The sequence below is a fragment of the Triturus cristatus genome, chromosome 6 (genome assembly GCF_964204655.1).
Source record: "Triturus cristatus chromosome 6, aTriCri1.1, whole genome shotgun sequence".
Classification (NCBI taxonomy): domain Eukaryota; kingdom Metazoa; phylum Chordata; class Amphibia; order Caudata; family Salamandridae; genus Triturus; species Triturus cristatus.
Genome location: NC_140589.1, coordinates 1,046,569,090 through 1,046,581,956, shown reverse-complemented (window position 1 = coordinate 1,046,581,956; position 12,867 = coordinate 1,046,569,090). Strand labels below are relative to the sequence as shown.

At 38.8% G+C, this 12,867-nt stretch overlaps 1 protein-coding gene across 1 annotated transcript in view; it reads right to left on the bottom strand.

The window, feature by feature from the left end:
* Positions 1–6,634: 6,634 nt before the first annotated feature.
* Positions 6,635–12,867, bottom strand: part of THEMIS (thymocyte selection associated) — a 584,027-nt gene continuing 577,794 nt past the window's right edge. Inside the window, exon 7 of the mRNA XM_085611851.1 lies at positions 6,635–7,371. The gene's annotated coding sequence lies outside the window, so the exon portion shown is untranslated. The remainder of the gene's footprint in view (positions 7,372–12,867) is intronic.

Below are 12,867 nucleotides of genomic sequence, written 5' to 3'. Positions count from 1 at the left end.
GGCTCTGTTATAGCTACACATAACGCCCTGAATGATGTGCCCCCTGCCACTATTCAACAAACCCCTCTTGCTAATACTGAGGTACACCTATCCGCTATTACACCAGCTATGATCAAGTCTACACTTATTCCACCTTTAGCAAACACTAATTGTGCGACTATGACTCAGCGGACACAACATATAACATACCTAGATTTACCGCCAGCTGCTACACCGTATGTAGTGGTGTTAGTTAACGTATCCACATTAGCAGATGAGACGGTAGAATCTTGGGAGAATTTAAGGAATAAGTCCTTACAGTGGCTTAGCACCAGGACAGGTCTAACCGAGAAGTTATTTGATGAGTTCAAGATGGCAAGGAGAGTGGGATGGCTAGGAAGAGGGCCAAAAAAACTTCAAGGGGACTGTGTTGTGTTGTCATTTAAAACTCCAAAACCAGTGAGACTGATATTGAGTAGGATTGGAGCTAACTTTACGGGAGGCTCACATATTAGTGTTGTTCCTCTAGGATATTTTTATCAACTGCCACTCAGGAATAATCCTAGGTCTAACTGGGAAAATCTCACCCGCTCTATAGGAGACAGTTTAATACTCCTACCCAAAACCGTTTTGATAGACTCAACCACCTCGAAGAAGTAGATTGACTGAGTCTAGGCGATTCTATTCAAGGCGTAACAACTAGTGGCTTGGAGGATTGCTGCATTAAGGGCTCTTTAATAACGAGTCCCAGTGTCACAAAAGTAGTACAACCACTTCAGGTGACATTGGTAAATATAGAAGCAGCTGACGCTATTAATATAGAGGAGGTGGATGCCTTGGAATATACCCCCATGCCCCATAACAAATTTACATCATCGCTCGTTGAGGGAACTGGGGGAAAGACTGGTAGTAAACGGAGAACCGTTAAATGTCAGATTATGTTTTGGAATGTGGCTGGTTTGAAATCAAAAGTGTCCAATAAAGTATGGGTGGATTATGTAAACAATTACGAGATATTAAGTTTGCAGAAAACCTGGGTGGAAGAGCCAATCCATTTGAGTGGCTTTAAAACCATTCACACTCCAGCAATTGGGTCTATTCATGGTAGAGCAAAAGAGGGACTCTGCACTTACATTTCCAACCATCTAAATATAAGGAAAGTTGAATTAGTTGTTCGTAATAGATACTATCAAATTGTTAGCATGGATTTAGATCAGGCATCCTGTGTGATAATACTGAATTTTTATAATAATGCCTCCTCGGAAACCCGGGAGGAAACATTTAGAACTTTGAGTAGAGATGTGATTAACCTGCAAACACAGACGACTAAAGAGGTTTTTGTTATTTGGGGAGGGGACTTTAACTGCCTCCTATGTCAAAATGGTGATAAGGGCATCTGTGGGATAACATATGGAAAAGACACTAGCCTTTCGCATTTCTCCCATACAGTACATGGAGACCTCTTGAATGACATCGCATTCTCCTGTGATATGGGGTTTGCTAATCACTTATGTCTACCTGAGGTCCCATTTAGTCCAACTTTTAATGGACGAGGTGTCTTTTCAATAATAGATTATATTATGATATCTAGCAGACATTCCCCCTGTGTTAAGAATGTTACAACCCATGACATAGCTTTAAGCGACCATTTTCCGTTAAGTATTGATATTATGGTGTTCAATAAAGATTTTAATACAAAAGGCAGATCCACGCAGCTCTTGACGAATATTACTTTGAGCAGGCAAAATGGATATGCACTGAAGTGGATGAAAGTGAACCCAGAGGAATTTGTTACCAAGTTATTGAAGAGGTGTAAAAATATGTTCCATGCCTGTCTTGATGAAAACTCCTCTTATGCAGAAATTATAGAGAATTTTTTGGCTATATCAACCCAAATTAAAGAAATTCTCTGGGTAAATGCTAAAAAGAAGGATAACCATCGTGAAGGGTGGTTTGACACCATTTGCACTAAGGCCTCTGCTAAACTTAAATATGCATTAAAGGCCAGAGTGAAGGATCAGGACCTTATTAGAGAAGCTAGAAGGAATTACAAGAGGGCATTAACTGTGAGGAAGAATCAGCTAAGAGAGGAAGCTTGGAATGCCTTGCATGAGGCCTCGATCGACCGCGATTCTGCTGCATTTCGGAAGGCGGTTAACGCGCCTTTTTTGGCTGACAAACCTAAAGCCACCATAGAGATTGCCATCCCTGAGTCAGAGTGTGTTTCCCATTATTCTAACCTCTATGCCAACCAAATATTGGATGATCAGGGAACTTTGGTGTATGAGGCCGCTCCGGAGTTTTCATCCATTTTCCAAAATTGTGGATTGTATCTTACTTTGACCGAGGTTAATGTGGCCATAACAGCTAGTTTGGGTGGTAAGGCGCCGGGCCCGGATGGTATTCCGGTTGACCTGTTTAAAAACAATATGGAACTATGGGGGCCACTCTTAACACAACTTTTTAATGCCTGTTGTTCCAGGGGGTTTTTATCATCTTGGTATGAATCCATTATCGTTCCTATTTTTAAAAAGGGCGATAGGACGAATCCAGCTTGCTACCGCCCAATTTAATTATTGGATTCTACAGTCAAGATAATAGGGCGTGTGGTCTTGGATAGACTACAATTGTGGGCGGAGTATCACTCTATTTTAAGTGATTTGCAATATGGCTTTCGTAAGGGTCTTGGGACAATTGATCGGGGTCTAAACTTACATATTCTTTTAGATAAATATACCAAAGCTAAAAGGGAAAGGCTGTTTTTAACTTGTGTTGATTTAATATCAGCATTCTATTGTGTAGTCCACGAAAAGCTTTGAGTAATTTTGGAGGGGTTGGGGGTGGACAATTTTATAATTTCCTTCTTAAGGCAGCTATATTCGGGGGCAAAGGCGAGGGTCCGTTTTGGACAGGGGGGAGATTGCACTAAGCACTTTGGAGTTTCAAGAGGAGTGCGGCAAGGCTGCGTCCTTGCCCCATTCCTATTTTCATTATATATAAATGATCTTGAAAGTACTTTAATTAAGGAGTGCAGGGATCTGCCATTGGTAGCTACACGCCCCATCCCTGCACTTTTTATGCAGATGATGCGGTCCTGATTGCCCGTACGCCCATTGGTCTCCAAAGGGTAGTAACTTCCTTTACAAAATTTATGACAAATTTGAGCCTTACAATTAACTGTTCAAAAACGTTCTCTATGAAATGTGGGACTGGGGCAAATAAAAAGAAAAACACTATTTTTATTAATACTAAGGCATAATACTTTTTCATACCTAGGGATCCTATTTGATCAGTCAGGCTCTTGGAGCAGGGCTATCAAAGCAAGAAGGCTGTTATTCAGTAAATCACTGACGGCTTTAACAAATTTTAGCAGGAAATTGGGTAGACGCTCTCCAGGGGAACTGTTATGCATATATAGAGCAACATGTGTAGCGATCGCCACTTATGGAGCAGGTATCTGGGGATACGCTAATGTTAACTCACTCCAAGTAGCAGAAAACATCTTCCTCAGGTATCTTTTGGCAGTACCTGAGAGTACGTCACCATTCATTTGTCATACAGAACTGGACCTGCCATACATTGGGGATGTGATTAAGATACAGCCTGTTCTCCTGTGGCATAGGGCGTGGACTACTGAAGAGTCTGTTTTTAATCGCCATATTCTAAAGGACGTACTGGGAATTGACGGGGCAAAACATATAAGATGGCTAAAATACGTTAAAACATTTTTGACTCAAATAGGCCACATTGAATATTATAATGATCCCTTTACTATGTGCAGAGTATCAAGAAAGGACCTTAAAAATATATGCATGTCATACATGAGCGAATCCAGAACATTGAGTGAAATGGCCAAGACTACAGTGGTAGCACACCATCTTACTTTGATCTCTGTAAATATACAACCATATATTCTGCTAACCTCTAGGGATTATGATAGGTTTTTGTTAACGCGCCTCAGACTGGATATCTTGCATAAATCTTTGAGTTTTCCTGAGGTAAACGACTGGTCAAGAACACTCTGTAACTGCCCATGTGATGATGTGTCAGTCCAGTCATCTATACATATATTGTTTTTTTGCACATTTTATTCCAAACCTAGGAAAAGATTGATTATTCCTGTGTTAAAAAGATTGGAACTGAGACAATGTCACCCTGCATTCCTGGTGCCGCTGAATTTGGACAATGTATTCACTGTTGCCTCTGTTACTGCGTTTTTAAAAAATGTTTTTAAATTCCGTAAATCAATTGTGATATGATTATTACGTTTTTAGTTTTATCTATTGATTTTATTTTTAATCATGGAACATTAGTGTGATGTATAAACTGTGCTTTTATGGTTATTTTGTTTTCTATAATAACCGAATAAAGTTCTTTGATTGATTGATTGATTGAATGCCTGGTGAATAATTTAAAAAAGCAGACCATTATGATTTTATTTTCACTGTAGGATATAACTGGTATAATTAATTCAGAGTTATATACCTTCTATTATTTATGCCAAATTTTCCACCAATAAAGTTGTTTGGATAAAATCTAGGCATTTTTAAGTCACATTCCCTAGTTTGCACTCACCATTATTGCACTCCTCCACCATACACGAAATAACCTGCTCCGCTGTAAACAGGCGTTGTAGCACACCAGGGAGGCATTCGGCCTCTCTGGTTGGAACCCAATGAAGAAGCATGTCACCAACTAGGTTGGTGAGTGAGGGTTCTTTTTACAATTTTTTGTGATCTCAAGCTGCTGGCTCTTTTTCATTCTTTTTAGTCATTTACACTCTTTTGTTGTTATGTAAAATATTTATACCAAGGTGTACTGATGAATCAGTGGGTGTAGGAGTGCCTGTATGAATGAATCAGTGGGTGCATGACTGAATGTATAAGTGTGTGATTAGGTGCCTCAGTGAATGTAGTTGAGGGACTTGTGTGAATGTCTGTATCTGTCTGTCAGTTGGTGTCTAAGTAGTTGTATAGGTGTGTGAGTGGATACATGAGTTTCTGTTTGGGTGAGTGATTGGTTGTCTGAGTACATGTATGGGTGTCTCAATGTATGTGTGGGTAGATGGGTGGGAGAGGGTGTGTGTATCTGCCTTTATGGATGAGTGCGTGTGTGAGTCAGTGGATCTATGGGTTAGTGAGTGAGTGTGTGTATAAGGGGCTATATGGGTAAGTGTGTGTGTATGGCTTTGTCAGTGAGTGAATGGATGTGTCCGTGGTATAACGGTGAGTAACTGCATATGTGAAAGGCAGTATAGGTGAGTGTTGGAGTATATGAGTGACTGTATGTATGACAGTGATTAAGAGAAGTTGGGTGTGTCAGTGACTGTATAGGTAAGTGAGAATGTGCTAGTATCTGTATGAATAAATGAGTGGGTGTGTGTATAAGTGTATAGGTGAATAAATGTCTGTCTGATTGACTCTAAAGGTTAGTGAGTTGGTATATGTGTGACTGAGGGAATGTGTGTGTAGTCCTATGAATCAGTGAGTGGGTGTATAAGTAGGGGTATGGGTGTCAATTGTTTTGAGAATGCTAGTGTGGAATTTGGAGTGGGTGTTTGAAAGGTTATATTGGGTTGTGAGTAGGTGCGTCAGATACTGTGGATGATGTCATCAGTGATGTAATTTGAGAGGTCATTTGAGATGTCATCAGTGATGTTACTGAACGCCATGAGTGATGTAATATGTGAGGTCATAAGGAGTGCATTGCAGGTGTGCAAGTTATAGTTAGCTCAGCTAATTATAACTGCTAAATGTCTCTGGTTTTGTGTGTGAAATCTGAGCCTAACTATGACGTCCCTGTAACCTTTGGCTTTGGAATAACCAAGGTATTTTTAATTATATTTTCTAACTAGAACAGGCTTGTAACTGTTGGTTTTTCAGTGAATTTTAAAGTTTTTTTAAAATGCTAATTCCTAACTATAAATTTACCTGTAATCTTTGTTTTTTTCAGTGACTTTCTATGCTTTTTTAAGTAGAAATGGTGTTTGGAGAATGGTGTGGAAAGGGGACGAGCCTGCGACCAGCTCTCAGGAATCCTGCTGTTTAAGACTTATAGAAAGTACCAAGAGGGCTTCTTGGTCCCCAAGGTCCCTTAGCATCCAAGAAAACATAATTCCCCAACCAGTAGTATGCAAGGAGATGCGTTTGCAGAGTGGTATAGAAAGGGGACGTGGCCTCCAAAGACTTCTTAGCAAACTGACTGTGTGGGACTTGCTGGAGGTAACAGGAGGTGTAATTTGCCCCAAGTGACCCTCAATAGCCAAGGGGACTTTATCTTCTAACTAGTACTGTGCCAGGAGGCACGTTTGCAGAGTGGTGGAAAAAGGACATCCTTGATGATTGCACAGGTAGTGCCTGTACGATGTGTGAGTGCCATTGCCAAGGACACACTGCAAATACTGGGTGTTTTTGACAAAGTATAAAACACATATATAGACATATTTCCATAAAGCTTCACTGTAGCTGTTTAGTTAGATACTGATATAACTTTCCCCTTTGTATACATTTGTCAAAATAACTACATCAAAAATGTTTTTTTCCTTCTTCACAGCAACACCGAAGGTCGCAATGACATCAGAAGTCAGTAATACAAATGACAACATGTAAAACAGATATTTAAACATATTTTACACCAAGTTTGAGTCCAATTGTTTAGTAACATAATTGTTTAACTTTATTTTAATAACACATTGAACAAAAACAACAATTTCTAAAAATTACTTTCAACATCTGAATTCACTAATAGAACACAACTAGAAAACACCCATAAAACAACCCATTCTTGCCCAAACTAAACAGAAACAAAAACTGTTCCAAACTAATAGAATGTACACTCTGAAAAGATCCACTCTAGAGAGATGAATACAGAATATTCATGTGAGGCAACGTCCATGGTGTATCATTTAAAACCTAACATAGGAAGCATCTCTAACTGGCAATCAAGTAGAGGGAATTTGGAGGACATTACATAAGTGGCACAGGCAACAGCAATTCCCAGAAAGAAAGACTCTTCAGCGGTGCAGACTACTGCAACAGATATGGCTCCAGAGTTTCAGAATGGCCACGTATTGCAAGGCTTGTACTGTTGTTATAACTGCTGGTGAGCAGTGTGTTACAGTTGTTCACAATGCTGCCAAAAATCATACATGGTATTTTTTTCCCCCGCTTTTTCACATTTCATAAGAGGAGTTCATAGTGAGCAGCAAGAAGGCAATGCAAAGTTGACGGGTCCTCGACTTCAATAGCAGCACAACACCGAAGCAGAGACCATTCAAAAGTCCAAACTCAACTTCAAGGTTTGGCTCCACAGTTTCCCCAATGGCATCATACTGCAAGGATTGTGGACTTTTAGTGAGTGCTGGAGAGCAGTCCATAACGGCCCTTCGCAATGCTGGAAAGAATAATAAATAATTATGGGGTTTTGTTTTTTGGGCTCTTCATAGTTTTTCTACATTAGCAGGCATTTTATTATCTTACAAAATGGGGATCTAATATCTATGTGTTGTTCATTTTATTAGTTTACAATTTATTGTAACACTACTTACATATAATTTGCAGTATAGACAAGTCAAACTGTCCCTCTACAAATAAATACACAGGTAACTTTTCCCAGTTATTATAATCAACTTTTTCTTTTTTTAAATATTAATCAAAAGTCTGTGTTTAAATCTTCTAGTAAGTGCATAAACAACATATAAAAACATACTGGTTTTTTTACAGAACACGGTGTTAAATTTTGTAATCTCTTCTTTAAAACTATCAACTGTAATACCTGTGTGTTGTTCTACAACTCCTCCTCTTAACAACTCTTCATTTTCCCTAGAATCCTGTTCCGGACTAAAGAAACAAAACTTCACATCACCACAAACCTTTTCTATGTCTGCCATACTACCATACAAAAGTGCTCTATTTATTTATAGTAAACATAAAGCAGGAGTTTTCACATAATACAGCCTCCTACGTGAAGTTCGCATTGTTGAGTGGTATAACTTATTTTGGGTTTTAAACTTCGCCTTGGGAATGTAGGGATTTTCTTAATATATCAATGGATTGCTGTCTAATACTAGAAACACTTCTACAATTCCATTTGTATACAGTACCCTGACTACGCCTTCCTGGTACCTCTTCTGCAATTACTTCCACATTTCTGTGTACCATCACATCTTTTGCTATAGGACTACCATTCTTCATTTCATAAAATCATTCTCTTGAACGCATTTTTTTATCCTGGAGATATTTTTCTTCATTAAAGAAAGCCTCTGTACAAGAAGTATATATCCACTGTCCACTAAAAACTGTACAATAGTTACTTCTTTTCACTAATCTTTTCTTCTGGTTTTGCCTCCCAATGCACATCGCATCACATTATTGAGCCTGTTGGCTCAATAATTAAATGACTGCATAGCTACTGGATGAGTGATAGCATTACTACAATTGTACCCTCTACGTAATTACATGAGTGCATAAGTAGAGCTGGAGTTTCATCAGTACACGCATGTGCATCAGTATTTCAATGACTGTGTGGGTTGTAAGTGGGTGTTTAGGTGGCTGCATAGGTTCTGCGCAAATTTTATAATGATTGCATAGTTACAACCTTATTAACTGCATAAGTCTATAGTTAGTAACTAGGTGATTAGATGAATGTATAATTATTGCCTGCGTACTTCAATGACTACATAATTTCTGCCTGCCTGATTGAAAGAGTACATGTGTAGTTTCTAGATAATTGAATAACTCCATGGATAGTGAATCACTGCTTTGAAGACTACCTGAGTAGTGACTGGGTGATTCCATGAGTGCCTAAATACTGCCAGACTAACAGAGAAAGTACCTTCATTGCTGTTAGATACATACCAGTTGTCAATATATCTCTGACTCATTGGTTATATCCTTCTGTCAGTATCAAATGACCTGTTTTACTGTATACATGCTTTTCTTCTGAGCTATGTATGAGTGAAATCTAGGTATCACACTTGGGGCCAGATGTACGACCATTCCAAGTTGCGACTCGCAATATGAGCTCAACAGCTAGTTGCAAACTGCGAGTCGCAATTTGGAATGTACAACAGTGTCAGAGACACTGATTGCGATTCCCAATGGGGTCGCAAAATGCGAGGCTCATGAATAATAATGAGCCACTCGCAATTTGCGACCCCATTGGGAATGGCTGGCTCTCCCAGGGATCGTTGCCTGCTGGTCACAGCAGACCTCCATGTCTGGGACTGCTTGTCAATAAAGCAGGTTTTTGTTTTTTTAAATGAAGCCTGTGTTCCTTAAATGAAAACGGGATGCATTTAAAAAAACAAAATGAAACGTTTTCATTTTATTTTTTAAGGGCAGGTAGTGGTCCCTTGGACCACTGCTTGCCCTTAAAAAATATTTCAGAGCCAGTCACAAAGGGAAAGGGGTCCCCTGGGGACCCCTTCCCATTTGCGACTGCATTACCATCTTCTCAAAGATGGAGGTAATTTGTGAGTGTTTTGCGACTGCAATTGCGGTTGCAAAACATTGGTACATGGCTTGTGACTCGCTATTAGGAAGGGAACGCCCCTTCCTAATAGCGAGTCACAAACGCAAATTATTTGCAAGTTGCAAAATAGTGTTTGTACATGGCCCTATCAGAATTAGCATGCACAACCGGGTCGCAAACCCGTTTGCGCCTGCTAATTCTCATGGTACATCTGGCTCCTGATGTGTAATTGCATACATGGCGCTCTAGAAACATTAATTGATTTGTTACTGACCATGCACATGCATTAGTAAATTTCTAAAACGGAAAACAACATTTTGAAATTTTTAAAAGCACAAAACCTTTCGCAAATGGCAAACCTATACAATTTCTTAAATGCTTCTTCTGCTTCTAAAACATATATTCAGCATATCTCAAACAAAAGTTACACTCAAAATAAAGCTAGCACAATACATACAGGCATTCTCCACAATTAATCCTCAATTTTAAACAAAGAGTGGTTAAAGAAAAACACTACCCTCACCATATACATGAAATATTTATCAGCCTTACTGAACAGAGATCACCATGTAAACAGATATGCAATTTTTTAATCGATGTACACCTTCAAGCCATCTTTCCCAAAATATATACTTCTCTGCCTCTTTAAGCAAACTCAAGAGTCCCACTGTATATATAACTATGTGCAAGCACAAAAACGATATCTCACCATCTAAGCATAAGCAAAGTGGTCATATAAGTTCAAAACCACATTGACAAACACTTCCGAATACATACTTAGCAAGTATTACTTCTTTCTAATTTATATACAAGCGGACAAAATGATCATCTTTCTTTTATCAATACACTATTCCGGTTTAATAATATTGCTAAAAGTTCTACAACTCCCAGATGCAAATGACAGATGTAGCTATTCTACGCATGATGTTTAGACATTTAAAGCATTTAGTACCTCATTGCAACTTTCCACAAGACTATACTGTTACTTTTCAATAAAGTACACAATGTAATAAACAGGAACCTATTCATGTATTCACTTATTCCCAAAACATTCAACATTAACCTCATAAACACATACCCTGTAATACATACACTTCATCTGATATATTTTTTCTCATCACTGTTATAATCCATTTAGTCAGACTCCCATATACATATTTATTTCTAATATACATTTTAAAAATAATTACAAAGTTATATACATACCACTGAATTCAGTTTGTAGATATTGTTGTTTTAGCTCTTTGTGGATAGTTTTGAGAATGTTAAGATTTTAAAAACTAAGCATAAGAATGGTACACCACTCTCATACAAAGCAACTCAAAAATGGTAAGCTCTTCAACATTCCACTCTATTGTCATGAGAAAAGCAGCAAAGGAAACCATGTCTTTTATTTTCGACTACTGCATCTTGACTTGTGAATGGTGAGCTTCTGTTAACCCTTTCCCTCTCTTTCAGAACGAGGTTTCTGTTGGTGTGCGAAAATAAACGGGAGTTCAAGCCTATATCTAGCTTAATTTTTCTGAAATCTAAATACTACATAAAAGTTTATTACATAGTCCTAAGTTGTAAATTAAAACTTGCCATTACTTACATTGTGTCATCACTCCTCAACTTTAAAACAAAATGTTCTAACTCTTTAACCCATACTCCCCAATACAGGCTTTGCTCAGTGTACCTAGCCACCCAGTGGAACCAGTAGGTCAAAAAGTCACAGCACATTCTAGAGGGAACATGCTGCTTCAAAATAAGATACAGCAGGTGTGCTTTACTCCACAGTTTCAAAAACATATCCATGTCTGTATTTCAGTTATTTTCTTGAACAGCCAATAATAAGACTTCTTGCCAAGGCATCCAACACACTACCTAATTTTATTCACTTTCATGCTGACAGCATCCGATGAAATATATATATGTATATATTTTAAAACACCTCCATTTGAACTGCTTTTCCTTTGGAAAACTACCTCATTCAGCTCCAGCCTTCTCCTGATGACGATTGCTCCTTCACTTCAAAATGCTTAAAGTATGGATATGGATTGTGGGCCACAGCTATATCTATTGGGCTAAAGAGGTTGCAAAAAATAGGTATTGACAAGGACTTGGGATTGCCAAATGTGCAGATTACTTGGTTTGGACAGAAAGGGTTAAAGTTTCAACAGTTGCTGGCTTTGGTTAAATCCGTTGTGGATTTCCAAGCTTCTCACCTCATGAATATGAACTGTGGTGGCAACAACCTAGGCACATTGACTGGGGTAGGACTGTAAATCCTAATGAAAGAAACCTTTGCAGGACTGATGGGGAAACAGCCATTACAACATGGGCATCACATCGCGATGCCATTGCAACGCGTCTGTTACAATGACCACGTTGTTACCACGCAATGCAATTACTACGCAAATCATTGCATTGACTTGAAGTCGATGGCGTGCTAACATTAGAAATAGTATAGTTTACTATTCCAAAGCCTTCCCTACTGTTACATAGGCATAGTAAATTATACATGTCTAATGTCAGCACGCCATCTACTGCAAGTCGATGTAATGACTTGCATAGTAATGGCTTTGCGTGCTAATAACACGGTCGTTGTAACAACCGCTTTGTAATGGCACGCGTTGTGATGACTCGCGTCGTGATGAGTCATATTCGACTGATGTCGCTCTTCCCTCACACTGTCTTGGTGTACTCTAATATATGCCAAAGACAGAATTGGAAGTGGTCAAATAAATTCTCTAAACAAATGACAAAGCCTGGAAACGTTAATAAAACAGTTTCTGCATTCCTCAGACACCATCACATGGGCTGTATCTATAATAACAATCTGCGTTTTTACATTTATGGAATTTATAGAAATGATAGAGTGCACTTTACAGCTGAATGCAACAGGGTGTTTCTAAGTAACCGGAAACTCTGCATCCGGTCTTATGTGTAGGAGCCATATACACACAGCCAACAGAACAGCACTTGTCATAGCCATCCTAGTACCCGAAGTTTTCCTAAAGGGTTTTTTTTCTTTAGTTTTTCACAATCTGTGCGATGTCACGATCCCCGCGGACACGTCACTAAAACAGGAAACAAAAGCAGACATTCAATGGCCACCAACACATCCAATCTGAACATTGTCCTCCATACAAGCATGTTTAAACTCATATTTTTGTACTAAGTTTCTTTAAACACCATCTTTCAGACCTATTTCTCATTTCAAGGGAAAGGCGCAACGATCGCGCCTTTTCCTTGAAGTGAAAACACATGCATGCACACACATTGCAGTATTCTACACACTAGAGGTTTATTACTGTACACTTCAAACTTTGTTTTTCTACTGTATTTCTAGAACAACCATCTCTAAAACCTATTTTTGTGGTAAGGCCGGGATGTACCCACGGGGATCGCGATGACTGATGTCATCGCGATCCC